At 48.8% G+C, this 25,353-nt stretch overlaps 1 long non-coding RNA gene across 1 annotated transcript in view; it reads left to right on the top strand.

The window, feature by feature from the left end:
* The first annotated feature begins 2,438 nt into the window (after positions 1 to 2,438).
* LOC142571218 (uncharacterized) overlaps positions 2,439 to 25,353 on the top strand; it is a 73,652-nt gene continuing 50,737 nt past the window's right edge. The window contains exon 1 of the long non-coding RNA XR_012825797.1: positions 2,439 to 2,603. This is a non-coding gene — a long non-coding RNA (uncharacterized LOC142571218). The remainder of the gene's footprint in view (positions 2,604 to 25,353) is intronic.

Genomic DNA, 25,353 nt, shown 5'->3' with positions numbered 1-25,353 from the left:
CCAGCCCCCGCAAGCTAACTAAACCAAAGCGGATCAATCCCAGACGCCGGTACACCCTCTTCATCCGGTTATCGATTTTCACTGCACTGATTCGGCCTTATCGAATCCCTCTCCACTCGAGAGGGCTCGTCGCCTCTTGTCAGTAAATTAGATAAGACAAGCCGCTTAGTGTAGGCAATGTTACTTGTTCTTCAAGCAAACAAAAGTGACCTCCTATAATTGAGGAGAGCGTTTGATTTGCCGCTTCAGACAACCCTGCGGGTCACTTCCCGATGGTTGTGTCGGCGTTTACGCAAATTCGACATCAGGAATAAAAACAGATTGGCACAGTTTTTCGTCATAGGGATACACGTGCCCAGAGCTACGTAGTCGCAGTAGTTGCAATGCAGCAGCGCAGTGAAGTTGTTAGCAGCTTTGGGCTCTTGCACACAGAATAAACATTATTTCCGAGGCTTCAACAATCCACAGTGGTCACTGTCAAAATATCAATAGGTGATAGACGCGCCTAATTTGTCCAAAATTTCTTACACCGTGTTTTCTTTGCATTTAGCGCAAATCGGAACGAGTGAAGGAAAATGAGCAATACATGAACCAAGAGACATAGGCTAGAACCCCCACTGTCTCACGCGAAGTTTGTGATTTGGCTTAGGGTACCAACCTTAGGGCCAAAATATTTGTCAAGTTTCAGGTAGGATTATAGTGCTCGAATTGCTGATGTCTTCCAGCAAAAGGTGCCGCACTCAGAGCTTTAGGTTGAACACAGCTATGAAAAGCACCACAGACGGAAAAATGCACTAAGCGCCGTTGAGCTCCGCAGTGTTACAATTGACGTCAGTTGTTACAATTCATTGTCAGTTGACATGAACATTCCAATGCCAGCTTCCGCTACCCGTCAGCCCGCACATCGCACTGTGCAAAAGTCCCATAAAAGACAAACTTTTGGCGTTCTATAGAGAAGAAATTTAGGCCGCTTGATGTGTCACCATTTAAATTCTGGAGGACTAGCCTTTAGATAATGTACACGAGAAAGAGTTGCAAACGCATTGTTTTATGCCACTCTTTTTCTGTGTCGTCGTATAAGCGCTGTATTTCCAGACTTTGAATTTTTGTTGAGCGCTTGTTACCTGGGCATGGAAGCGGCGTGCCGCTACTGCTAATGCCTATACCACGAGATGAGGCTACGAGGGTTTGCCATCAGCTCTCCGTGTCCATAAGAAGGCAAACTAGCGCACCACACCGGCGATTACCTAGCAGAAACTTCGCGCAAACATTAACGATCATTTCGTTTGCTATATAGAAGCAGACACCTTGAGTTGCCGCGAGACTGCACGTTGGCTCAGCAGGCGACTGCACGTTATTCTGCAGCCACACAATTGAAATGCGCAGCTGCTGCAACTGTGGTTCCTATTAGTCAGAGTGCAGAAAATTCTCCGCTACCAACGACTACGCTGGAACAATATCATCGCGATGAACCTAGTGTATAATAAAAACACGGCGTAAAAGTACCTGTGTATGCGACGTAACAGAATTAACGATAAAAAACTACAGATATCGACGCTCACATCGACGTCGAGAAGGCAACTGTATTACTGAATACAAGAGCCTACTGCAATGCGAGGAGTCAACAGTTAGCCGTCAAGTTTATGATATCAAAGAATGCACGGGACAGCCCTTAAATTTCGATAGCTCTAGGTCACCTGACAAGGTGACCTAGTTCTATCCAAATAACCTTACGAATAGCCTGACTCACAACGGCTCCGGTTCATTATTCATTGTTCATTGTTGGATGACAAATATGGACGTTGTTTTCGTAGCACTGTTTAAACTTATATGTTCTTGTATGAAGGTTAACAATACCGCGGCGAGCGGCGGCCGTCATGAGCTCAGGCGTAAAAACAAGTTTGTCAAATGTATCGTGTACATCGTTTACAGCATCCCGTTGCCATGTTACTACTACAGAAGTGGGAGGGAAGTGAGCCAGGGTCTCCGGCAGCATAATCCTATAGATTACGCATCCCGAAAATCTTTCCGTGCGTTTTGCCACGTGCGTATAGGAGCCGTGGCTTTCCTGCGATAAGGTGGCGTGCGACCAAGTCACCAGGCAAAAGACAGAATATTGAGGTCTTTGAAACACGTGTTACTGGTAGGTAATCGAAAATGAAGAAACGGACAGACAAATCGAGAGAGGGAGGAAAAACAAGAGGGGAAAGGTAGAGAGGGTACGCAGAGTAGGAACCCTGCTCGGTACTCTGCTCAGGGCGATGGAATAACAACAGAAATAAGAGAAAACAAGATAAGATTTAAAAAAAGGATTATAATTTTCACTGACTAGTATTTCATTTCAAAAGCAGACTACCGCTTCTAAAGTAGTTCGGGCCGACGTTGACTGAAACCAAGGTCCGAGAAATCTGACTTCCGTAAGGGGACGCTTGCACATATCGTCGAGCATGCTGGTGAAGAATTTTCTTTGTGCACAGAAAAGACGAGAATCATACACTGTGGTATACAGGTTGTAAACAGCGAAAAGACGCCTTATTGAGACTGACCAACGCTTCCACAGAAGGATCTACCTTCGTCAAAGGCGGCCTTGTCATCCTCGGCAGGTGAGTTTTAACAAGTTAGTAGAGCACGTCACGCACACTTGCTGTTAGTGGCGGTTGGCTCTAAAGGGAGAGACTGAAAGGAAAATGAGTGGCGGTCGCTTGACGTCTGTAGATTTGGTTTCTAAGGCAAGTAGACAACAACGGGAGAGGGGGAAGGCGGCAGCAAAAGAATCAGCGATGAATAATATACTCACTAATGTGAATTTCGTGCGCAGCTGTTTAGGTGTTTTGAATTCGCGATATATTGTGGCAAATAGTTTGATTCCAAACTACAGGGGCGACGCTAATATTCTGTGTGGGTAGCTCGTTTAGCAGCACCGGCACAACGAAGCGTTTCCCCCTATAACGTTGCTCATTGTTCAGAAGGAAAGCGTGAGCATGGGAACGCCTGGATCTTGCGGAGCGCAGTCGAAGTGGTGCATGCGCAGTGGGTTCGAATCTCACGCAGGCGCTTTGTTGCCAAATATGAAATCGGTGGACGCGATCGCGGCATGCCTGGTCGCCGCTGTGGAGCACGCCTCGAGCAGCGCTCAGCGTTCCTCCTCGTGCCTCCGCTGCACCCTTCTTTTCCGCTTTCCTCTTCGCTCTCTATTCGCACTCACCGGCTTTCACTCGCGCAGCGCTCAACATTCACTCTTTCATTCTTCGCTGTGCTTGTTCGCTCTGTTACGCCGAGGGACGCCGACGCTCAACGTAGGAATGCGCTTCTAAGAGCTGCAGTTAACAAAAATAGAAAAAGGAACACAGGAGGTGTTGGGCGAGCGATGGGTTAGGAAGCCTTTACAGAAGTGAACAGAAGCCGCAGGTGTCGTTAGCGACCTGTGTTTGCTAATTTGGAATTCGTGTAAACCAGTAAGTATTCAAATAACAAAAAGACATCAGATGAAAGAATAATGGCCCCATACCGAGTTTTGTGCCTTTGTGAATGATATCAGAATATCAGGTTTCAGTTACAGTCTTTAGCGATTATAAGCTGCTACGTCCCAGATTGATTCCTGGTGCAGGCATTTAAACTTGTGTATGAGATAGAATTCTGTGTATGTCCTGCTGTGATGTGAACGGAATATTTTTGTACCATATAGAGCTTTGCTTTAACGAATATGTGATCAGGTTCAATGAATTCACTGGCTACTGTTTTAGGTTGACTGTGTTTTGTTTCTGGGTGATGGCCGTTGTGTCTGGTATGAATTTATAGTCCTGTCTCAGCCGTGTATTGTTTGCTGCAAGTGACACACTCTAGACAGTAGACTAGATTGCTTGAGGTGCACGTGAAACTCGGTATGACCTTTTGAAAGTAATCAGATGCTTACTATATATAGTAGATGGAAAATGTTTGCATGTTGAGCAACTGTGGCGGCCACAGGCCAAGGATGTTCGCTTAATCTTTGTCCATAGTTCGTCACGTACTAGAATAACCTTGAAATTACCGTTGCTACTGTACGCTACACTGCGTGGTTAGGGTAGAGTCGGGAATGATCTTGTTAAGTAGTTTCTGGTTGCTATTGAGAATGGGGTAGTGTTTACTGAGGATCTTGTTCACGCTTGGGATTGCAGATGAGAATTTAGCAGTTAGGATAGGTTTTGTTCTACTGATCTTAGACGGGTTTGATGACCTCAGCTCGCTCAAATATGGTTGCTTCATTGTAGGTTTGTGCGAAGGCACTGTTGGGGTGGTTCGTGCATGATAGGGCTCCTTAAAGGTGATCGAGTTCATGGAGGTAGTATTGGTTTTTAAGGCAGATGCGAAGTAGTCGCGACGCTAGACCTTTAACGATACCTTGTTTGCAATGTCTGGGATATTGAATTTTATATCCAAGGTAATGCTTTCTGTGAAAAACTTTGCTATAGAGCTATATCCTTAGTGTCCCATTGTCAATATACAGTGTGTCCCAACTATCATGCACCAAGATTTAAAAATATGTTGAAAAAGTTATGTTTGCCATGTAGGTAGATAGAACCAAGCTAATTTTCTTTGTGGTCGCTTTGAGATACTGATCGTTTACATTCCCTCTAATTACATTAGTAGTCTGAAATAATTATCAGCTTCTAAGATATTTTAAATAGATGAAAAGTGTCAATGAGAAAATTGTAGACCAACATGAAAATCTCCGGATACAGCTTTGTGTGGGTGAATGTGAGCTACATAAAAGTGTTTTCGAGGACGAAACAAGCGAACGCACGCAAAGTGCCTCGAGCGGCCAGACGCGCGCCAATTAAGCTTGCATTCGCGAGCGTCCTTCACGCTCCAAAAACACTTTTATGTAGAAGGCATTCGATATCAGGAAGTTGTAGGAATGAAGAAAAAGGGTTTATTTTGCAATATTTACACTGGAACCATATCGGTACGAGTATCTGGAGTATCATGTTTTCTGACCACAGGCCTCTACCTTCGTGAGGCACTTCTCATGCACCTATTCCTTCAATACATTCCTATTCGCGTCCCAATTCTGCTACTAGGTGCGTCGGACCATTGTCTTTCTGCTCTGACGTCCTTGGCGGAGAAACCCTGCGAGGCGTCCTCTCCACACGACGTTGCTTCCTAGCTGACCTAGCTGAAGAAAGCTGGGCAGCTCTAGCCAAATCATTCGACATATATCCGGGAAATGGCCGAGGCCATCCAAATCATCTCTTCTGCAGTTCTTCCAGGCACTTTTTTGCTGGCTATCTTCGCGTCAGTGCACCCGTACTTTCTCGGGTTAGTACAACTGCGGTACGCACACTTGAAAGTGCTCAGGCTCGCGCAATGAGAATTTGCCTAGGACTACCACGACTTGCACCTACTTGGGGCGCTAACGCAGAGACACGCGTGTGCCCAGCTCAATTTTATCCGCAACATGAGCTATTGCGAGTGCATCTAAGGCTACTGACTAGACACGAAAATCATCCACTGGCGGAAGTCACAAGCGTACGGCCTGTCGCTGCCTACTCACAAGTCATGTTGTCCCAGCAAGACTTACTCCAATCGGATTTCGAACCACATGGCACACCAAAGTTCCACTCAGGGCGGCTGGAAAGCCAGCGGTGAGACTCAATCCCCGGAATAAGAAAGAAGTCGAAAATGCCGCTTGCTGGGCTCAAGCATTTCGCGTTTTCCTACATTGCTTACATGTATAGATATACCAAACATGTTTTCGCAGACAGTTCTGTGACACAGACCTCTTCTGCGGCAGCATACTCGGTACCTGGAATGGGGATCGCACGACAGTTCAAGAAAGGACACAGAACATCGTCTGCAGCATCTGAGTTGACAGGAGTTCGAGAAGCAGTCCACAGCATAGTGTAACAAAGCCTTGACAAATGGACAGTGTCCTGTGACTCAAAGCCAGCACTACAACATATCAGCAATTATAAGAATCACCGAACTGCATATAGTCATCTTGTTTATGATGTCATGTTTCTGCTTGCTGAGGCGTCTCAATCCGGGCATACCATCATGCTGCAGTGGCTTCCCAGCCATTGTGGAATAGATGAAAATGAACAGGCTGACACGGAAACAATAAAGGTGCACACTGATGGGAACATTATAAAAATTCATTTTTCCTGGTACAACATCAACTCCTTGCTCTATAACTTCATCAAAACCTAAATGGTGCGACAATTGGACAACCCCGAACACCAGCAAGAGCGAGTCCATAGACTTGACGCTGGTTTGCAATTCCGGCTTGCAGTTCGGTTGCTGAGAGGCTAGGAAACACTCGTCCATTAATTACTGCTCTCTGTGGCGTACGCTCACCGATAGCTTCACAAGATTGGAGAAGCATGGGACCCGCATTATAGCATCTGTCACACTCCCGAGACAATAGCTCACGTACTTTATGTGTGCCTTCAATATGCAGCTGAGCGAAGAACACTTAAGTATAGTGTTGACTGCTTAGACTCCAGCCCCTCTTCGGAAGAAATGATTTCAGGCGGGTGGAGAACAGTTGACCATGTTCAACGTGTCATAATGTCACTCGAACTCTCTGCGGGAGGCTGGTTCAGACGAGCTACTCTAGAACCTGGGAGATGTGCAGACAGTGCGAAATGTGTTTGCACGATAACTTTGTGTGTGAGCAAGATTACTGTTGCGCGTATTGTGTCTACTGCGGGCATCCACGTATTCGTCAACGTGCCTATAGAAGCTCACTGTATCATAACATAATCATGGGCCACCTACCTTTCCCTGTATTTTCCACTTCCCGTTTCCACAGTAAGGAGTAGCAGGCTGGAGACACGCCCTCCAGGCCGACCTCTCCTCCCTTCTCTTCAATGAAATCTACTCCTCCTCCTCATTTTTCACGGTGTCGTTCTGCGCTTCCGTGCTCCTCCCCTGTTTACCACAGACAGCAGCCAATGCTTTCAGTGTATCTTTAGCCAAAGCCTTTTTCAGAATGTGTTTAAGGCTGCCGGCACCTGCAGTTGCACTTCTTTCTGGGATTTCTCGTCTTGCTGTGGTTAGCGCCATGTTCCCTTTGATTATGTGCAAAGCTTCTGACATGTTATGTGATCCTCTACCCCACCATACACAGTGACTAACGCGCCATGTGAGTTGGCTACTCTAAGCCTAAGGTCTTCGTCTGCCTCAGTCACGAGCGACATAGTCCACGTCTCGTGCGTTAAGTAGTACAACTTTTGACCCAAGCCCTAATTGCACCGGTGCACCGGGAGAGTTTTGCTTCTGCCAGTACGTAGTCTAGCGTTTGGTTCTGATTTGTGACACAGCGACTGTTCAGTTGGTGGTTGGAAGATGACGACGGCGGTGTGGCCATCTTGTGTGCAGGCGCTGGCCGTACCGTTGTTGCAGCGTTGCGCGCCTTGCTTGTAAACTATCCTCTGTGCACAACTGTTCCACAAAACAATACGTATGAACAGAAAACCAAACTGATAGCGACAAACTTAAGCTACCAATAAAACAGCATCGAGAAATTTCACTATGAAGAGGCTGTATTATATTATAACATAAGCCACCTGCAGTTTTCTGCAGTCCAATATTTGTGCAGATGCGCCATCATGCATTGACCAATATTCACTCTAAGGACATGACTCAATTAACCTTTGACACCAAGGTGTCGAGTTAGATACTATGACACATAGTCTAATTCTCGGTAATGTAAAATATGTGACTACGCTATGCGGCAGAACTGACGTAGGAGAGCACTGACACCTGACAGGGAAAAGAAATTATTTTGATAGCTTATAGAAAAACGAGGCACGACCTATGGCAAGTTGAGGCTCAAAGCCCTAAATATAATGTTACGCTCGAGATCGGTACAAAACGTCTGTGATAGTGAACAGTTAACTAAAATAGAAATATGCGAAAACCGATTGCTCCCTGAAAAGATAATTTGAACGCAAAGGAAATGAATAAGTATCCGTACGCAGGAAGCTTTTATCATATTTGTATAGAAGCAAACACCAATTCATCGCTCCAGTCACCATCGTTAACGCCAGCGCCTTCAAGCTATATAAACGGGTACGGTCTGTCGAGCCCGGCAGATTGCAAAGCACCTCTGCTGAATACGATAATGTTGACTGTGCTTTTCTTTTTCATGGGGGCTTATGCTCTTTCACCAATGATTACTACTGCTCACTGTCCAGAAAATGGTGATGGGTGGGGGGCGAGTATTTCTCACTTCGTTGTAGAAAATGAACTAAGGCAACTGGCAAGCCGGTAAACGTTAATGATGTATTTGTATTTTTCTGTAGAAAGAATTTTAAAAAAACTTTCATCCTTGCGAAGAACTCGGGATGCAGTTCCCTCTAGGTTATTTTCTACGAAGTGCATTCGTTTCACCATTTATAAAATTAAGAATATTACACATCATCTGTAATTAACATTTACTTTAGGACTAATGTACATAATAACTATACTGAAGCGGGTTTCCAAAAAATTTGAACTCGTGTGTGTACCTAAATGAAAGCATCGATAAGCGACGGGCCACAATATAAGCGGGACTGCAGCATAAGCTACTCTAGGTTAGGAGAACTGCCATTCCCTCAAACACAAAGGATGCGTGCGACCGTGGAAGCAATCGAAGCCGTCCGGCCTGCTCATTTCATTGGCAACATGCCGACGCCATATAATAAGAACTCACCATAGAGCGCTGCAATAAACGTCCGAGAGGGCATAAGGACGTCTTTTGATATACAGTGGTCTTTGCTACGACGTTGCTAGACGTCGTGCAACCGTCATTTGCCTGATCCTGACGGCTAATAAACGGCAGTTTCTGAACAAAAAGGCGAAGCTTTCGTGTCGGCTAGACATTGGGTTTTAGGGCCATTTCTTTGGAATGTGGGCAGGCGGTGCAATCAGCGGGGTCATGGACGACCACAATGTTTCTGACGTCAGCGGAGAGGTGCGGCCAGCAGCACGGCGGAGCGGCCACTTTGATCGTCGTTTGCAACGGCACACACAACAGCTCCAACCGGTTAACACATAAATCGAACGACCGCCAGCTATGTGTCCCTTGTATTTCGCGTTGCATGCAGAAAATTCCCTCAATGATATCGCAGGAACGGGGATTCCGATACAAGAGTTCCAACTCTAAACCATGGTCATGCTACCGTCGCGCTCTGATTACTTGATATCAGTGCTTGTCTTTATATTAAGGATCCTAGCCTATCTTTCTTATATCAGAAGATACAACAATGCGAACAATTAATGACGTAAAAGGTACGCATTTCGTGATTATCGGTGTTTTTTTATGAGTTCTCCGAAATGGTTTTGATGCGAAGCAGGATAAGCTTAGCAGCGGCGTTAGTCAGGTTGCCCTTAAATCAAGTTGTCTGTTGACGTCCTGGGGCCAGAGGCCGACTTCCTGTTCTTTCATTAAACACGGTATACATTATTCGCAATTGATTCGTTTATAGAACTAGGATATTAAGCTTGACTCTCCAAACAGGGTGCGTATTGCCAGCCTTTCCCTCTTAGTAAGTGCTACGGAAAACAAACTCACCTCGTCCATCTTCCCGATGACCGCACGCGAACTATGACGCTCATGCTGAAAGAGGATTTCCTCCTCTGCAGCAAGATGCGGCTCAACGTTTTGAGGAGCAGCGACTTGAGCTCTCTCTTATCTGTTACAGCGGTAGTAACCCGTATGACATTGCTAGAATTTGGCACTACCTCCGAGTGCCACCTAGATTTGTAGAGACCTGAACGATACGCCTAATTTACATATATTACCCACCGTTTCCGATGATAAGGAGCGCACAAGCTATTTTTCTATGAGTTTATCCCACAATAGGTGCTACCAAATCAGTCCCCAGTGACCAAAATGAGCTTCACGCCACCTCTAGTGTTTCCAACTTGCTTCTGTCCGAGTCTCCAGCGTGCCGATGCTATTGAGCCTATAGAGCTGAAGTCGCTGATCGATGCTCTCTATTGACGGACATATCGCTGCCAAATTTTAGTTTGAAGAAGAGATGTGATGTGTTTCTTAACAAAGTCCTTATAATGACCTTGATTGAAGAGGGAGCACCAGTTTCCGCAATGAGCATTATTTTTAAACAGCTTGCGGGAACAAAGGACATAACAAAAAAATCTACTTCTCGTGGAGTTAGTGGCGACGCAAGGTATTTAGTTGTTGGTTGTGGTGGTGACAGTGAAACTTTATAATTAAAGAAATTTTTGAGCGGATTTTTTCTATGTGGTGCCATCTGACGTTGCTCCACTGGCGATCGCGGCTCGCCGGGCCTGTTCGGGAGTTGCCAGTTGGCTTCCCAGGTCCAGTTTGCAGAGTCTTGCCTCCTAACACCACGTAGGGAGTGGGTGTGCTGTGAGTCGTGGCGACATTGCGTCGCCCGAACGGTCGGTGCATTCGTGTGTTATGTACGCGAGTGTCACTGTGTGGGTGCTACGCAACGTACATGTCCGGGAGGCATATCTGTCTGCGAGATGGCGTGTAGCCGGGACAAGTGTGTATGTGTAAGTTTACAGGCGGCACAAGTCCTAGCCTGGAGTTTATTGAGAGCTTTGTGCAGGGGGAGCTTAGAGTGTTCTTTCGACATGTTCGTCCTGTGTAGTATTTGCCGACTTGTGGTTAATTACTCGTGAGTCGCTAGTCACTCTGTCGGGGGCTGAAGGATGGTGTAGTACGCCGCTCGGCTAGTGAGATGTCCAGCTGCGCAGTACGCCTCTTCGTTGCCTCGCAGGCCTTCGTGCCTGAAGCACCAGACGATAGATGCCGTGGGTCCATTCTAGTGAGCGGCCAATGATTTGAATGGCTTGTATAGGGAGTGTTCAATTCATGTATAGACGACACGCAACTTGTGACTCCGTAAGGGCGCGGGCGGATCTCAGCTTGTTCTCGGCGTCTCGAAGTGCGAGAGGCAATCGCTGCTGCTTCTGCTGCTGCGCTGCATGTGGCGTGGATGGAGGCAGAGGGTAGGAGGCTCCCCTGATTGACGACGGCGATTCTGTATTTTGTATCATGATGTGGCGACGAAGGATACGGGCCAGAGTCGTATGTATATGTGTCTCTGAAACAGCGTTTGGGCAACATACGCGCCCGCGCTGCACTCCTCTCTTCATTGTGCATGGGTTGCATGTTCTCTGCGATAGGGTCTACTACAATGTTCTCTCTAATTTGGTTAGGCAGGAGTTATGTTTATTCTTAGCAGTACAAGGCCCTATAGCGTAAAACTATTCCGAAATGTTTTATTCCAATCTCGTGACGTAAAATTTGCGTTACCGCTGACACAAGCATCGGCTGGTGACCCGCAGGCTTGCCAGACCAATCAAACGCTCTGCTCGTTTATAGGCGGTCACTTTTCATTGCTTTCAAAACAAATAACATTGCTAACATTGAGCAGCTTGTCTTATCTAATTGGGTGGCAAAAGATGACGAGCACGCTCATGTGGAGAGCAACTTGATGAGCCCGAGCCAGTGCACTGAACATCGGCAACCCGATGAAGAGGGTGGTGCCGGCGTCTGTGATTTGTCCGCTTGTCCTTACTTAGTGTGAGCTGGGTGATCGAAAATTGTGACGGCATGCAACTGAAATTTAAGAATTCCGCTAAAACGAATCCTCTGCAAAGAAGAGTTTGCAGAGCGAGGTCGTCAACGTGCCGAAAGGGCTCCAAAACATTGCAGGGCCATACTAAAAGTTTTATTGTACGCAAATTAACCAATGCTCTCCAACATGTGTGAGTAGCCAGTGCCTGAGAATCGGCGGCAGCCATCATATATTCCTTTCGGAACGGGGAAGCCTGCGTCAATTCAGAAGAAAATTCAATGTTTTTGGGCATAATAATGCATCTTTCACACGTACATGTTACCTTGACGTGACGAGTTTTCGCGGTTTTGTGACGTCGCGTGACAGGCAGGTGAAGTTGGTCCAGCGCGACAAGATTTGACCAATAGCCGAAGTCTAATAGGGAAAAGCCGTGGAATCAAAAATAAATATTTCACTGTTGTGCGGTCCAATGATGCATAAGTAGTGGGTATGCGTCATATCATATATCGCAGTTCTCGTGGCGTCACGTGACAGACAGGCGATGTGGGGGCATTTCAAAAAAGTTTTGACCAATCGCGAAAGGCGGATTGTAGAATTCGAATATCAAAATTTCGAATAGCTTTACGTTATAGCACCTCTCGCTTGTCAACTGGTACCTATAGTCCTTGAAGAAGGTGTCTTGCCTGTTGTGTCTTGTTGAGGCCTTCCCTTTGCTCTATGAGCGTGGCACTTGCTAGCTCCTCGAAAGTTTTGTATGCCTTTAGTGCTAGTAATTTATTTATCCTCTCCCCTGACGGTAGCTGTAAGGCCGTTTAGTACGCTGTTCTTATAATAGTGTCCATGCGCGCGATCTCGCTTTTGCGCTTGACTTGATACGGGAGTGCGTACGTGGCACGCCTGATGACGAGGACTTGTACTAGTATAATGGTTTCGTGCTCTGTGAATTCATCTTTGCTGGACGCTACTCTGGAGATGAGTGATGCGATGCTTCCTACGACGTGATTTTATTTCTCTGAGGCTACCTTTACGCCGTTGTTCTCGTGGACGTGCATACTTAGTAAGCGTGTTGTCGGAACGCGCTTTGCAGGTTGCTGTACAATCTCGAGGCGTATTGGCGGCACTCGATGCTTCTTAGCTTGCTCGATTTGAAGTTACTCTGACTTGCGTGGGGGACATTTCATTCCTGATGCGGTTAGGTATGACTCGATGGGTTCGATATCTGTGAGTAATGTTTTTCCTTTGTCGCCCTATCAACCCTTCGTTGCCTATAGGGTGATATCATTAGTATAAAAGGCACATCCGAAATTTGGGATGTTTTCCAGCTGCAACGCAACTATCCCAAGTCCGATGTTGAAGAGGAAGGGAGATATTGGATCCTTGCGGAGTACCCTTCTGCGGCAGGTCATATTTGCCTGATTGTATCTTGCTACGCCGATGCGAGCTCTGGGGTGAGTGAGAAAAGCGACGGTATACTGATATACTCGTTCTTTTAATCCTATAGCGGCCAAGCCATCTAGGATGGTTTCGTGTGCTATGTTATCAAAGGCTTTTTCCACGTCGAGGGCTAGAAGCACGTTGTTGTTGCTGCCCGGTTGTGGGTTGTGTATTTGTTCCTTGAGGAGAAGGAAGACATCCGGTGCTGACATGCCTTGCATGAATCTGTCCATGCAATTGGGATGTAATCCATGCTGCTGCATGGTTTGTTCAATTCGAGGGGGTACGACTCGTTCAAAAAGATTGCCCAGGCAAGACGTGAGGGAGATCGGTCGCAGTTGATCGAGCCTGCGCAGTTCTGCGTGGATCTGAGCGGTAGCGCATTCCTCAGGTAATGTTGCACTCGGTGTCTAGATTCCTTCGTTATGCTGCTGTGTAAAGGCTCGGAGGGCTTCATCGCTTAGGTTTCTCAAGATGGCGCTGGTGATTCCGCCGGGGCCCGGTGCCGCGTTTTCCTTGAAGCTCTGTGCTGCCGCGTATACCATACCCCCGCATACGTGATGGGTGCATCAAGTTTCTCGTTCAGAGCTCCCTTATAGTGAGGGTGTGGTTTCGGAGGCCCGATCCAGATTCCTGTCTATGTTTGCTGGAATTCCTGTGTGAGTTCATCCTGGGTTCCCAGACATTCACCAACGACCTTTTGTATGGTTGTGTTTATTTCTGTTTTGTTACTGGAGGGATCGAGGATGCTGCGGAATATGTTCCACGTCTTTTTAGTCCTGAGCGTGCCTTTAAGCGAATCACAGAACATGCGCCAATTGTGCCTGCGTACCTTCAGGGCATTATTGCTGACCTTCAACGTGACACTTCAAATCCAAAGACTATGTTTGTTATTTAGGTTCTGTTTGCGCCATCTATGTGTGAGGCCTCGGCTTGGTTCCCATAAGGGCACTGGATGGTTGTCGATTGCCAGCGTGTCAGTATTGGTTTGTTAGACTTCGGCATTGGTGCCATGTAATTCTTTGATGCGTTTGGCCCACTCCTTGATCGTGGTTAGGCAGCCTTGATGTTCCGGGAAGGGCGGACTGGTATCTGAGTCGGACTGTTGTATTTCCCTAAACTTAGGCCAATTTGTATTTGTGGGCTTCCCTAGGGGCCGGCCTACTTTGTCCGATGCGCTGGTGGTTTCGATAATGTAGTGATCGCTACCCAGCGAGTCGTCTAGGACCATCTAGATTGTTCTACGGTATCGCTGGTGATGGTGAGATAAGGGGTCTTGTCCCGGCTTGCACTGTTCCCTATTCTGGTACGCGTACCTGGTACAGTAATTACTCCTTATTCATGGCGCTCTCTGGCTTCTAGGAGCTTGGTGCCTTTAGTGTCTGCTTTTGGGCGGCCACACGTATTGTGCTTTGCATTTAAATCTCCTGTTATATTTAGGTGCTCGCGGTGTTCCAACATTCCCTGTAGGTGCCGGAACAGTGAGGCGAAGTGAGCCTTCTTGTCGGGGGTGGGGGGGCTGTGCACGCTGCATACCACTTGTTTTCGTTTCCCCTTCTTGAAGGGCAATATCGTGATGATGAGATATGCGTTTTCATAACCAGGGAGTACTGTCAGCATTGTCGAATATTTGTGGACGAGCGTAGCCACCCTCCGGCGGCTGGAGTCAGTGTATTTTATACCCCATAATTGATTTCGGTTGCTCTCCCACCTCTTGCAGGCAGATAATGTCCCGGGCGACTAGCGCCGCCTGTACATATAGCGAGAGGGATCCGTGCTTGCTTTTGATGTACTTGTAGTTCCAGGACCAGTCGTAATGCTTTCGCCTTCCATTTGGGTATTACAGGCCACGATGAGACTTAGATGGCATTGCACTGCCTATGTGAAAAATTAGCATGCTAGTGTGCTCTGTCTGAGAGCGTATTTTACTATTTTACCTTTACGTTTGGGTTCCTTGGTTAGGGACTCGTTAATGTATTTCTTTATTTCTTCGAATTCCGCAAAAGACTGCTGCACTTTTTGCTGTATTTGTTTATTATTTCCTGTTGCGATTGTTGTAGTGTTTGTTGCAAATGGTCCTGGGTTACCAGGTTGCTCTCTGGCGGCGAGGCCGCCTGATGTTGCTTTGGTAGTGGTGTTCGGAGGGAGGGGCAGTTGTGCTTGTAGTGGTGGACGGCAAACGAGAGTGCTTAGCTGCGTTAATTGCAGTTGTGGCGATCGTTCACGGGTCGCAGCCTGTGCCCATTCGACCACGGCTACTCGTTGGATCAATATTTCGATGTTGTGGTCGTAGTAGGTTAGACGCTGTTTTTGCTGCCTATTTTCATCAATGATACTTTGGTATTTCAGATTTTGTGTAACCGGTGTGGATGTATTTCATAGCTGGGGAACCGCTACTTCCGCCCAGCTTACCTCCTGTGATGACTTCTGCTTCCTGGCCAGAGTCGGCGGTTTCCTTTCTTTTTGTTGGTGGTGCCCGGCGCTCGCGGCTCGGTGACCAGGAGCGGTAGCGATGCTCGGTATTGACCGGCATGCCGCGAGTGTCCGCCCGGCAGGCCTCTTCTTTGTTTTCCGAGGCGAAGCAACGTGGGGCTTCGGCATCATATGGGCTGACGATGGTGTGGATAGGGTTCAAACCAGTTTGAGTCACTGCTTGCACGAGTGGTCGCCGGTTGGGTGAGGTTCCACGTGTTTGTGTGTGTGTGTGCGTGTGTGTGTGCGTGTGAGTTCTCATCTATATCATTGTGCCATTTGGCCTACAGGAAAAAGAACTGCAATATATCAAAATCCGCTAACAATCAAATACAACTACGCGATAACTAGAAGCTTACGAAAGAAAAAAGGTACCAACAGAAAAATGACAAGTGAAACACAGTGGGCATGGGGGTTTCGCTGCGCTTGGGGCCATGACTCAGACCAACTGCGTTACCATTAAGTTCCTTTTGTACTAGGAATGGCTTCAAGCCCGCTTTAAATTGGGTCACACGGTACGGATAACCCGATTTTTTTTTTCAAGAACGGAGTTCTTCCGCCGGTAACGTGTCCCGTGTCTTCAACATCTACCTTTTCGAAATAACAATTCGCCTACGTGGTGGGCGATTCTCAAGACGCCACGCAACCGAAAATAAGAGCACATTTTGGAACCACGGAAGACGTGGCTGTGATCGGAAATGGTCAAAGGGATAAATGTTGCGTATTGAGTTGGTTGCTTGGCCAATGCAGCAAGCCAGTACCAGAGTTTCTAATACGAAGCGTACTGCGTCCGGCATTCCGCTTTACATCTAACAAATATAATTCATAGATTGACATTTCACCTCGCCCCCCCCAAAAAAAAACAACATTCTATGTATACGAGAAAATACCGATAAAAATCTTGCTTCTCCATAGGCCCTTCAGCAAAAAAAAAAATAACACAGTCTACACTGGTTATTGGTACACGACCAACACTGTAGGCATTAAATTACGAAACTTAGATCTGTGTATGCAAACCTCGAAGTTCAATGCTTACCTTGAAAATCAGCCCGACCACTAGCCGTCACCATTGCAAAACCTGCTTCACACACTCATTCGTGTAACTGGCTCGCACAACAACACCAAGAAACTCAGAATCTAACACAACCTTTAAATTTCAAAGCAAAGGTGTAAATACTTAGCAAGAAAAAAAGACATTACGTTCAACTTACAAAAAGAAGCTGATTGGTGTGCCCAATTTATTAATTACCTCCTTATGCGCGCTCGATGGCATCGCAGTAGTGCGAAAGCCTTTGTGCTGCGCCCACGACAACAAGGCAGTCAGAGAAACTGCTTATGCGGACAGCGGCCACTTTGTGTCCTCGCTGCTTGCTTTCTTATCGCTGAACGGGAGGCCACAAACGAGGAAAGAATCATCATTGTCCTTTTGTCATCTCTCTCGCGACGGATACCACATCGGTGACTGTTCGACTGGCCCGGTTTGTACACGGACGTCCCAACCAGGTTGAAAACTTCACCTGCACCACTGCTCGCGCAGACGCGCCCTGTTCTGTCGCAGTCAGCCTTGGGCGACGCCTGCGTTTTCTGAACCGTCACAATGACCTGTTTGCCGTTCTGTGCAATGGCCTGCTAGCTAGTCCTACGCACTCAGGCGTAGTGTCTTTCTCGAATTTTCGCGGCGGCGAATACTCTTTCTTTTGCTCATGGCGCTGTCTGAAAACACTTTTTCTTGGCAAGCAATCATCTATACTGCGCTTGAATTAGGTTGCGAAATTGATTCTCTCTTTATTGACCTCTCTGAAGCTTTTCATACAGTTACTCACTCCAAATTTTCATACAAGCTCAGCACAATATGTAACAATCCTTCTCTTGTGCACTGCATTGCAAGTTTTCTCACCGGCCGTTCACAAAGCGTTTATCGTAGGAACACTTACTCTTCTGCTGTTGACGTAACATCCTGTGTGCCACAGGGTTCCGTCCTGGGGCAAATTCTCTTCTTGCTGTACATCAGTGATCTAACTCCTAATACGCATGTCAATATATGTTTATACGCGCACGACTGCGTGCTTTACCAAGCTATCACTTCACCTTAAGATCATATTGGCACGTGTACTCGTTTGTCTTTATCGGGCGACACGTTTCATCGCCTAACAAATGTTATCGTACAGCGCAGGACGCGCCTGCCTGCATGAGAAGTTTCTGGAATGTTATCGATCCTTCCATCCGCTGTCTGTGACCGAACCTTGTGTAATCTGATCGCATGTGTGCGCGACGCGAATGGTGTAGAACTCGGTGGAAGGCACGCGGGTCCCAACGATTAATCTGGAAGATTCAACGATTGATGTATAAAAGCCGATGCGCTTGACCCGCTGATCAGATTTTCGACGATCGCCAACCGTGTTCGCCGCTATCGTTTCGCTATAAGTGTAGCCTGTTTTGTGGGCACAGGTTCGCCCAATAAAAGTTAGTTTTGTTTTTCGCAGTATTGCTACTGTGTTATTCAATGTCACCCCCACGTGACATCTGGTGGAGGTGCTTTTTGTTCATGCACCGGACGCCCCCGACAAGCCGTGACCCAAGCCCGGACCACAAAGAGAACACCAACGTAGTGCCGGAACATCGAGCAAACCGCCGTCTTCAACAACTGCCACCGGAGCACTGACTTTTGCCTGACACGACGAGGAAGATCGCCATCAAGTGCACCCCAATGGCAGCCCCGGCGTCCCCCATCGTGCTGCAGCATCCCAGGGAGCCTCCGACGTTCCGCGGTTCAACGTTCGAGGATGCGGAAAGCTGGCATGAGACATACGAGAGGGTCACTGTTTTTAACAACTGTAACAGTGACGACAAACTGCGACATGTCTTCTTCGCATTGGAAGACGCTGCCAGGACGTGGTTCCAGAACCTAGAAGCCACCTTAACGACCTGGGAGCTGTCCTGAAGCGGCTGCCTGCAGTCATTCGCAAGCGTCGAACACCGAGAACGAGCCCAAGCGCTATTAAAAACCCGGGTGCAGCTACCTAATGAGACAACCGCGATCTTCACGGAGCAAATGAGCCGTCTATTACGCCACGCCAACCCTGAAATGCCCGAGGAGAAGAAAGTCCGCCTACTCATTCGTGTTGTGAAAGAGGAACTTTTCGCCGGAATGGCACGAAACCCACCGAAGACCGTCGACGAGTTTCTTCGCGAGGCCACCAGTATCGAGAAGACACTCTACATGCAAACCGGCAAATCGACCGCCGCAAGAACTCGACAAACTACGCCGGAGTTCAGTAACTGGCCACAGAAGACCTGCAGGAGGCTATCCGAGCGGTCGTGCGGGAGGAGCTACAGAAGCTGTTTCCATCATCACAGGCTCAAGTGGCTTCAATTGCCGACGCCGTACGTCAGCAGCTCCAGCAACAACTCGGAGAAGCCCCTGAATCGCCGCAACCTCAGCCGCAAGCGATGACATAAGCCGCTGTAGCCCGTCGTGACGTTCGCCCTCCGCGCTCACGGCACGGCCCAGTGACGACACAGTTCGGTCGTCCACGACCACCCCCGCCGCCAGCACGCCAAGCCGTCACCTCACGCGGCTTTCCAAGCAAGACTGACGCTTGGCGAGCCGCCGACCACCGCAGGCTCTGCTATCACTGCGGAGAAGCCGGCCATGTGTACCGCCGATGCCTATACCGGGAGATGGGACTGCGAGGTTTCGCCGTTAACGCGCCGCGACCACAGATTGGCGAACCTCCCGATATCGCCGACTACCTCGCCGTCACTCCGTGGAGCCCTCGACGACCGTCCCGTTCGCCGTCATCAGGCCGCTGCCTGTCGCCGCAGCGCCGACCATACACCGGCCCAGCCCGGGGCCGCTCTGCGAGCCCATATGTGGAAAACTAAAAGCAGCAACCGATGGAGGTGCGGTTGCTGTTCATCGAAGGGACGAAGATCCTCCGCCGCCGACGAAGACGACGAAGAGACCATCTCGAGGACCTAATAGTGACACGCCGCCGTCCCGGCGAAGTCAAGAAGCCAAGACTGCACCGATGAAAGACGACTTCGCCACGCGACGTTCCAGCTCCAGTTCAACATGACGCAGCCGTGATCCGACGCCAAGACCTAACTGCAACGCCAGACAAAGAACCCCCGACCTCGACATGCTTCTCGACGACCAGGCAGTTACCGCCTTAGTGGACAGAGAGGCTAATTTCTTTGTAATAAGTGGACACATCACCGTCCAATTAAACAAAGTTAAAACTGCATGGGAAGCCCCCCAAATTGGGGCTGCTGGAGGACACCTCATCACGCCGACTGGAATCTGCACGACAAGACTTACCGTTCATAACCGGACTTGCCCTGCCACCTTCGTTATCCTCCAACAGTGTTCACGAGACGTCATTCTCGGCATGGACTTCCTGAACCAACACGGCGCAATCATGGACCTGAAGTTGAAGTCGATAACGCTGTCGGAAGGTCGAGCGATACCGCCGGGGAGCTCTCGTAGTCACCATGCCTTGAGCGTGCTCGAAAGTCAAGTCAGCATCCCGCCTTGCTCCAGCCGCAAGCCGACGCATTTCAAGATCTCAAAGGACACACGCAGTGGCCGCCCGTACTTGCCCACTTCGACGAGCACGTCGATACCGAAATCCACACGTATGCCAGTAGCCTAGGCCTCCGTACCGTCCTAGTCCAGAGAAAATATGGACATGTACACATGATAGCTTACGCTAGCCGGTCGTTGTCAAAAGCGGAATTCAATTATTCTACAACCGAAAAGGAATGCCTAGCCATCGGTTGGGCTACAGCGAAATTTCGCCCTTACCTATAAGGGAGGCCATTCAAAGTCGTCAGCGACCATCACGCCTTGTTTTGGCTAGCTAGCCTAAAGGATCCTTCAGGACGGCTGGCACGGTGGTGCCTAAGTCTGAAAGAATATGATATCACTGTAATCTATAAGTCCGGACTAAAACACACTGATGCTGATTGCCTATCACGCGCCCCCATTGTCTCGCCACCGCAAGATGACAAAGATGACGTCTTCCTTAGCATTTTAAGCTGTGGAAGACTTCGCTTAAGAGCAGCGAGCAGACCCGGAGTTGAAAAACGTCGTCGAGTATTTGGAAGCGCACACCGACCTTGTCCCTGTGGTGACCCTAATGTGGGGGCAAAGGTTCGTGTAGTCAAAAGGTACTGACGGTTCTCTTAGGCGGAGCCTCCGAGAACCCAATTGAGAACAAAGCCGTTCGTTTCGAACGCACACACAAACGTTTAATGGAACTAAAGCAGGCTTAAATTAAATAGAAGAAAATAGCAAACATAAAAGAAACACTCAAATATAGATCAAGACACTCATTTGGGGCTAGTGCGGAGCTAAGTAGTGCGCGAGTCCGGGCTTGCCACGGCGGCAGGGTCACACAACAGTCTCGACGCGGCGACGCGGCGGCAAGCTGACGAAAGGAGTGGCGCCGGTCTCACCAAAGGTCGTGGTGTACGTTGGTTGACCGGGCGACCGGAACTGGCCAGCTCTGTTGGGGAGAAGTAAAGCAGGCGGCTCGGTGGCACGAGCAGACGGCGGCGGCGTTCTGACCGGGCAGCTGGGTGTAGAGCTCGGGCCCGTAGCCCGACTGCTCTTGTCGTGCCCACGGGCACAGAAGCTCGAACGTCGGCCTCGGGCAACAGGCGTCACGACAGACGGGTCGGCGTTCTGGCCGGGCAGCTGGCGTAGAACTCGGGCCCGTAGCCCGACTGTTCACGTCGTGCCCGCGAGCGCAGAAGCTCACCGGCCTTGAGGAGCTGACGGCACGCTCGGGTAGACGGGCGACGCACAGGAACAGGTTGGCAGGAGGCCCCGGTCGGGTGAAGTCCTGGTGGCTCGGTTCCGGAACCCTACGGCCCGTCTTCAACGCCCGCTCTGGTGGTTGACCTCCCCCTGCTGTCGCTTCCTGGAACTCTCCTGGTGTCTCCCCGGCGTCTCCTCTGCGTCTCCCTGCGTGTCCGCTCGTTCTGCCAGCGCACCACGCTTTTTCTTCTGATCTGGCCGATTTGGCATTCTCAGATTGGCTGCCTGACGCCCCATGGTCTTTTCTAATTGGTTTGCTTTTCTTTTTGTTGTTTTTCATGCGCCGCCCGTTCTCGTGCCGGACGCTCTTCGGCGTCCTTGTTTTCCTTCTTCCAGCATGGAATCCGCCTCGGCGAGCGCACTGCTTGTCGTCTGCTCCTGACCGTCCCGATCACCGCACCATGTCGCGCACCACACATCACAGTTCCTAGGGCATTTAAGCGCGGATTGTCTTCGTTCACGCTTCAAAACAACCTACTCGTGTAGAAAAACTTCTCACCAGACTACGTCAACTACCTTCTTAATGTTCCGTCGGCGCTGCTTCCAGAAGTACTGCACGCCCTACATGACAATCCGACCAAGTCGACGAAATGCCACGCGACGACAACATCCAGCCGTCAAAGAGCCCCTGGGCATCTCCTGTAGTTTTGGTGAAGAAAAAGGACGGAACCCTACGTTTCTGCGTCGATTATCCTCGTCTGAACAAGATCACGAAGAAGGGCGTATACCCCCTCCCACGAACCCACGAATAGACCACGTATTGAATCGGCTCTGCAACGCTAAATACTTCACGTCGATGGACCTCAAGTCTGGCTATTGGCAAATAGAAGTCGACGAAAGAGATCGAGAAAAGACCGCCTTCATTACCCCAGACGGCCTCTACGAGTTCAATGTTATGTAACAGTACTAGAGGCCATCAGGTCATCAGGGCTTAGTCTGAAGCATGGAAAGTGCCGCTTCGCTTACGACGAGCTTATCTTTCTAGGCCACGTAATCAGCAAAACTGGAGTCCGCCCCGACCCGCAGAAGACAGCTGCCATTGCAATGTTCCCGCAGCCCATCGAGAAGAAAGCAGTGCGTAGATTTCTTGGCATGTGTGCCTACTACAGTGGTTTATCAAGGAACTTTCACGCATCTTGGAGCCGCTAACACATATAACCAAATGTGATGTCGAGTTCAAGTGGGAAACGCCGCAGGCCGATGCATTTTAAGAATTCAAACGACGCATGCAGTCGCCGCCGGTACTTCGACACTTCGACGAGGACGCCGATACCGATATCCACATTGACGCCAGTAGCCTAGGCCTCGGGGCCGGCTTAGCCCCGAGGAAAGGCGGACTTGAACAGGTGATATCTCATGCTAGCCGATCGCTGTCAAAAGCTGAAGGCAATTATTCTACGATTAAAAAGGAATCCCTCGCCATCATTTGGGTTGGAGCAAAATTTCGCCCTTATCCATATGGAAGGCCATTCAACGTGGTCAGTGACCGTCACGCGTTGTGTTGGCTAGCTAACCTAAAGGACCCTCAGGACGGCTGGCGCGGTGGAGCCTCAGATTACAAGAATATGACATCACTGTAACCTACAAGTCCGGACGAAAACACTCAGATGCCGATTGCCTATCACGCGACCCCTTTGACCCGCCGGCGCAAGATGACGACGATGACGACACCTTCCTTAGAATAATAAGCGCGGAAGACTTCGCCGCACAACAACGAGGGGACCCGGAGCTAAAAGGCCTTGTCGATTATTTGGAAGGGCACAGCGACGTTGTCCCTAGGGCATTTAAGCGCAGATTGTATTCGTTCACGGTTCAAAACAACCTACTCGTGAAGAAAAACTCACCACTCCGCGTCAGCTACCTTCTTATTGTTCTGTCGGCGCTGCGTCAAGAAGTACTGCACGCCCTACATGACCATCCAATCGCTGGGCACCTCGGTTTCTCCCGGACGCTATCGAGGATACAAGAAAGGTATTACTGGCCGCGCGTAACCGCCGATGTCGCCCGCTACGTCAAGAGATGTCGAGACTGTCGGTGGCGCAAGACACCACCGACAAGGCCAGCGGGATTACTACAGCGGAGCAAGCCTCCTTACCGGCCTTTTCAGCAGATCGGGATGGACTTTCTGGGATCGTTTCCGACATCAACTTCCGGGAATAAGTGGATCGTCGTGGCGACGGACTATCTCACCCGCTTCGCTGAAATTAAAGCTCTACCGAAAGGCAGCGCAGCCGTAGTGGCGAAAGTTTTCGTCGAGGATATCCTCCTGCGACAGGGTGCTCCAGAAGTCCTCATCATCGACAGAGGAACGACTTTTACAGCAGCGCTCACCCAAGCCATTCTGCAATACAGCCAGGCAAGCCACACGAGGACAACTGCCTACCACCCGCAGACGAATGGTCTCATAGAGCGCCTGAACAAGACCCTCGCCGACCAGCTAGCAATGTACGTCGACGTCGAACACAAGACCTGGGAGGCCGTCCTGCCGTACCTAACATTCACTTACAACACGGCGGTGCAAGAAACAACACAGGTCACGCCGTTTAAGCTGGATTACGGCAGGAACTCGACAACGACAGTCGACGCCATGCTGCCGCACGTCACTGACGAGGAAAATCTTGACGTCGCTACCTATGTCCAGCGCGCCGAAAAATCCCGACAGCTCGCCCACCTAGGGATCAAGAACCAGCAGCGTACCGACAGCCGACACTATAACCTCCGACGACGCTTCGTCGAGTACCAGCCCGGCGACCGTGTTTGGGTATGGACCCCGATACGCCGACGAGGACTGTGTGAGAAAGTTTTGAGACGCTATTTCGGAACCTACAAGGTCATTTGACGTATTGGCGCACGGGAATATGAGGTTGTGCCAGACGGCATTTCGCATTCGCAGCGGCGCTGCGCACGGTCTGAAGTGGTCCACGTGGTGCGTCTTAAACCCTTTTACGGACGCTGACGAACTTTCCTTATTTTGTTGTTTTTTACTACTAGTGCTTTTCTTTATTACTTTCGTTTGTTTTCAGCATCGGGTCAATGCATCGGGTCAATGAACGGCCGGTGAGTTTTCTCACCGGCCGTTCACAAAGCGTTTATCGTAGGAACACTTACTCTTCTGCTGTTGACGTAACATCCTGTGTGCCACAGGGTTCCGTCCTGGGGCAAATTCTCTTCTTGCTGTACATCAGTGATCTAACTCCTAATACGCATGTCAATATATGTTTATACGCGCACGACTGCGTGCTTTAACAAGCTATCACTTCACCTTAAGATCATATTGACACGTGTACTTGTTTGTCTTGATCGGGCGACACGTTTCATCTCCTAACAAATGTTATCGTACAGCGCAGGACGCGCCTGCATGTAAGAGAAGTTTCTGGAACGTTATCAATACTTTCATCCGTTGTCTGTGACCGAACCTTGCGTAAACTGATTGCATGTGTGTGCGACGCGAATGATGTAGAACTTTGTGGAAGGCACGCGGGTCCCAACGATTACTCTGGAACATTCGACGACTGATGTATAAAAGCCGACGCGCTTGACCCGCTGATAAAATTTTCGCCGATCGCCGACCGTGTTCGCCGCTATCGTTGTGCTGTGTCGCCTGTTTTGGGAGCACAGGTTCGCCCAATAAAAGTTAGTTTTGTTTTTCACAGTATTGCTACTGTGTTCTTCAACGTCACCACGACGTGACAATATTCTTCTTAACTATTTATTTGCTCATTTCCGGCATTGATTCAAAACCTGTTAAATTACTATAAATTTAGAAAATTTAGAATTTAGAAATTTAGAATTTAGAAAATTTAGAATAGAAAACCGCGTATATGTCATTTTGTAGGCGTATGTTTCCATCCACAATTCCTATGCGGCACACAGGAAATATTGGCTGAGTATTAATACCTGGGACATTATTTTACTAATGAGATGTCCTGGCCTCATGATCTCAATTCTATTTGCGATAAATTACTTAAAAAGCTAGGCTACTTACTGCGTATTTTACGCACCGCTTCACTATAAGTCAATCACTTACAATAGTTATCCGCCCACTTTTGGAGTATACCTGTGTGATGTGGAATACACATGAGA

Source organism: Dermacentor variabilis, chromosome 2 (assembly GCF_050947875.1).
Source record: "Dermacentor variabilis isolate Ectoservices chromosome 2, ASM5094787v1, whole genome shotgun sequence".
NCBI classification, from domain to species: Eukaryota; Metazoa; Arthropoda; class Arachnida; order Ixodida; family Ixodidae; genus Dermacentor; species Dermacentor variabilis.
This window is presented reverse-complemented; position numbering and strand designations above follow the sequence as displayed.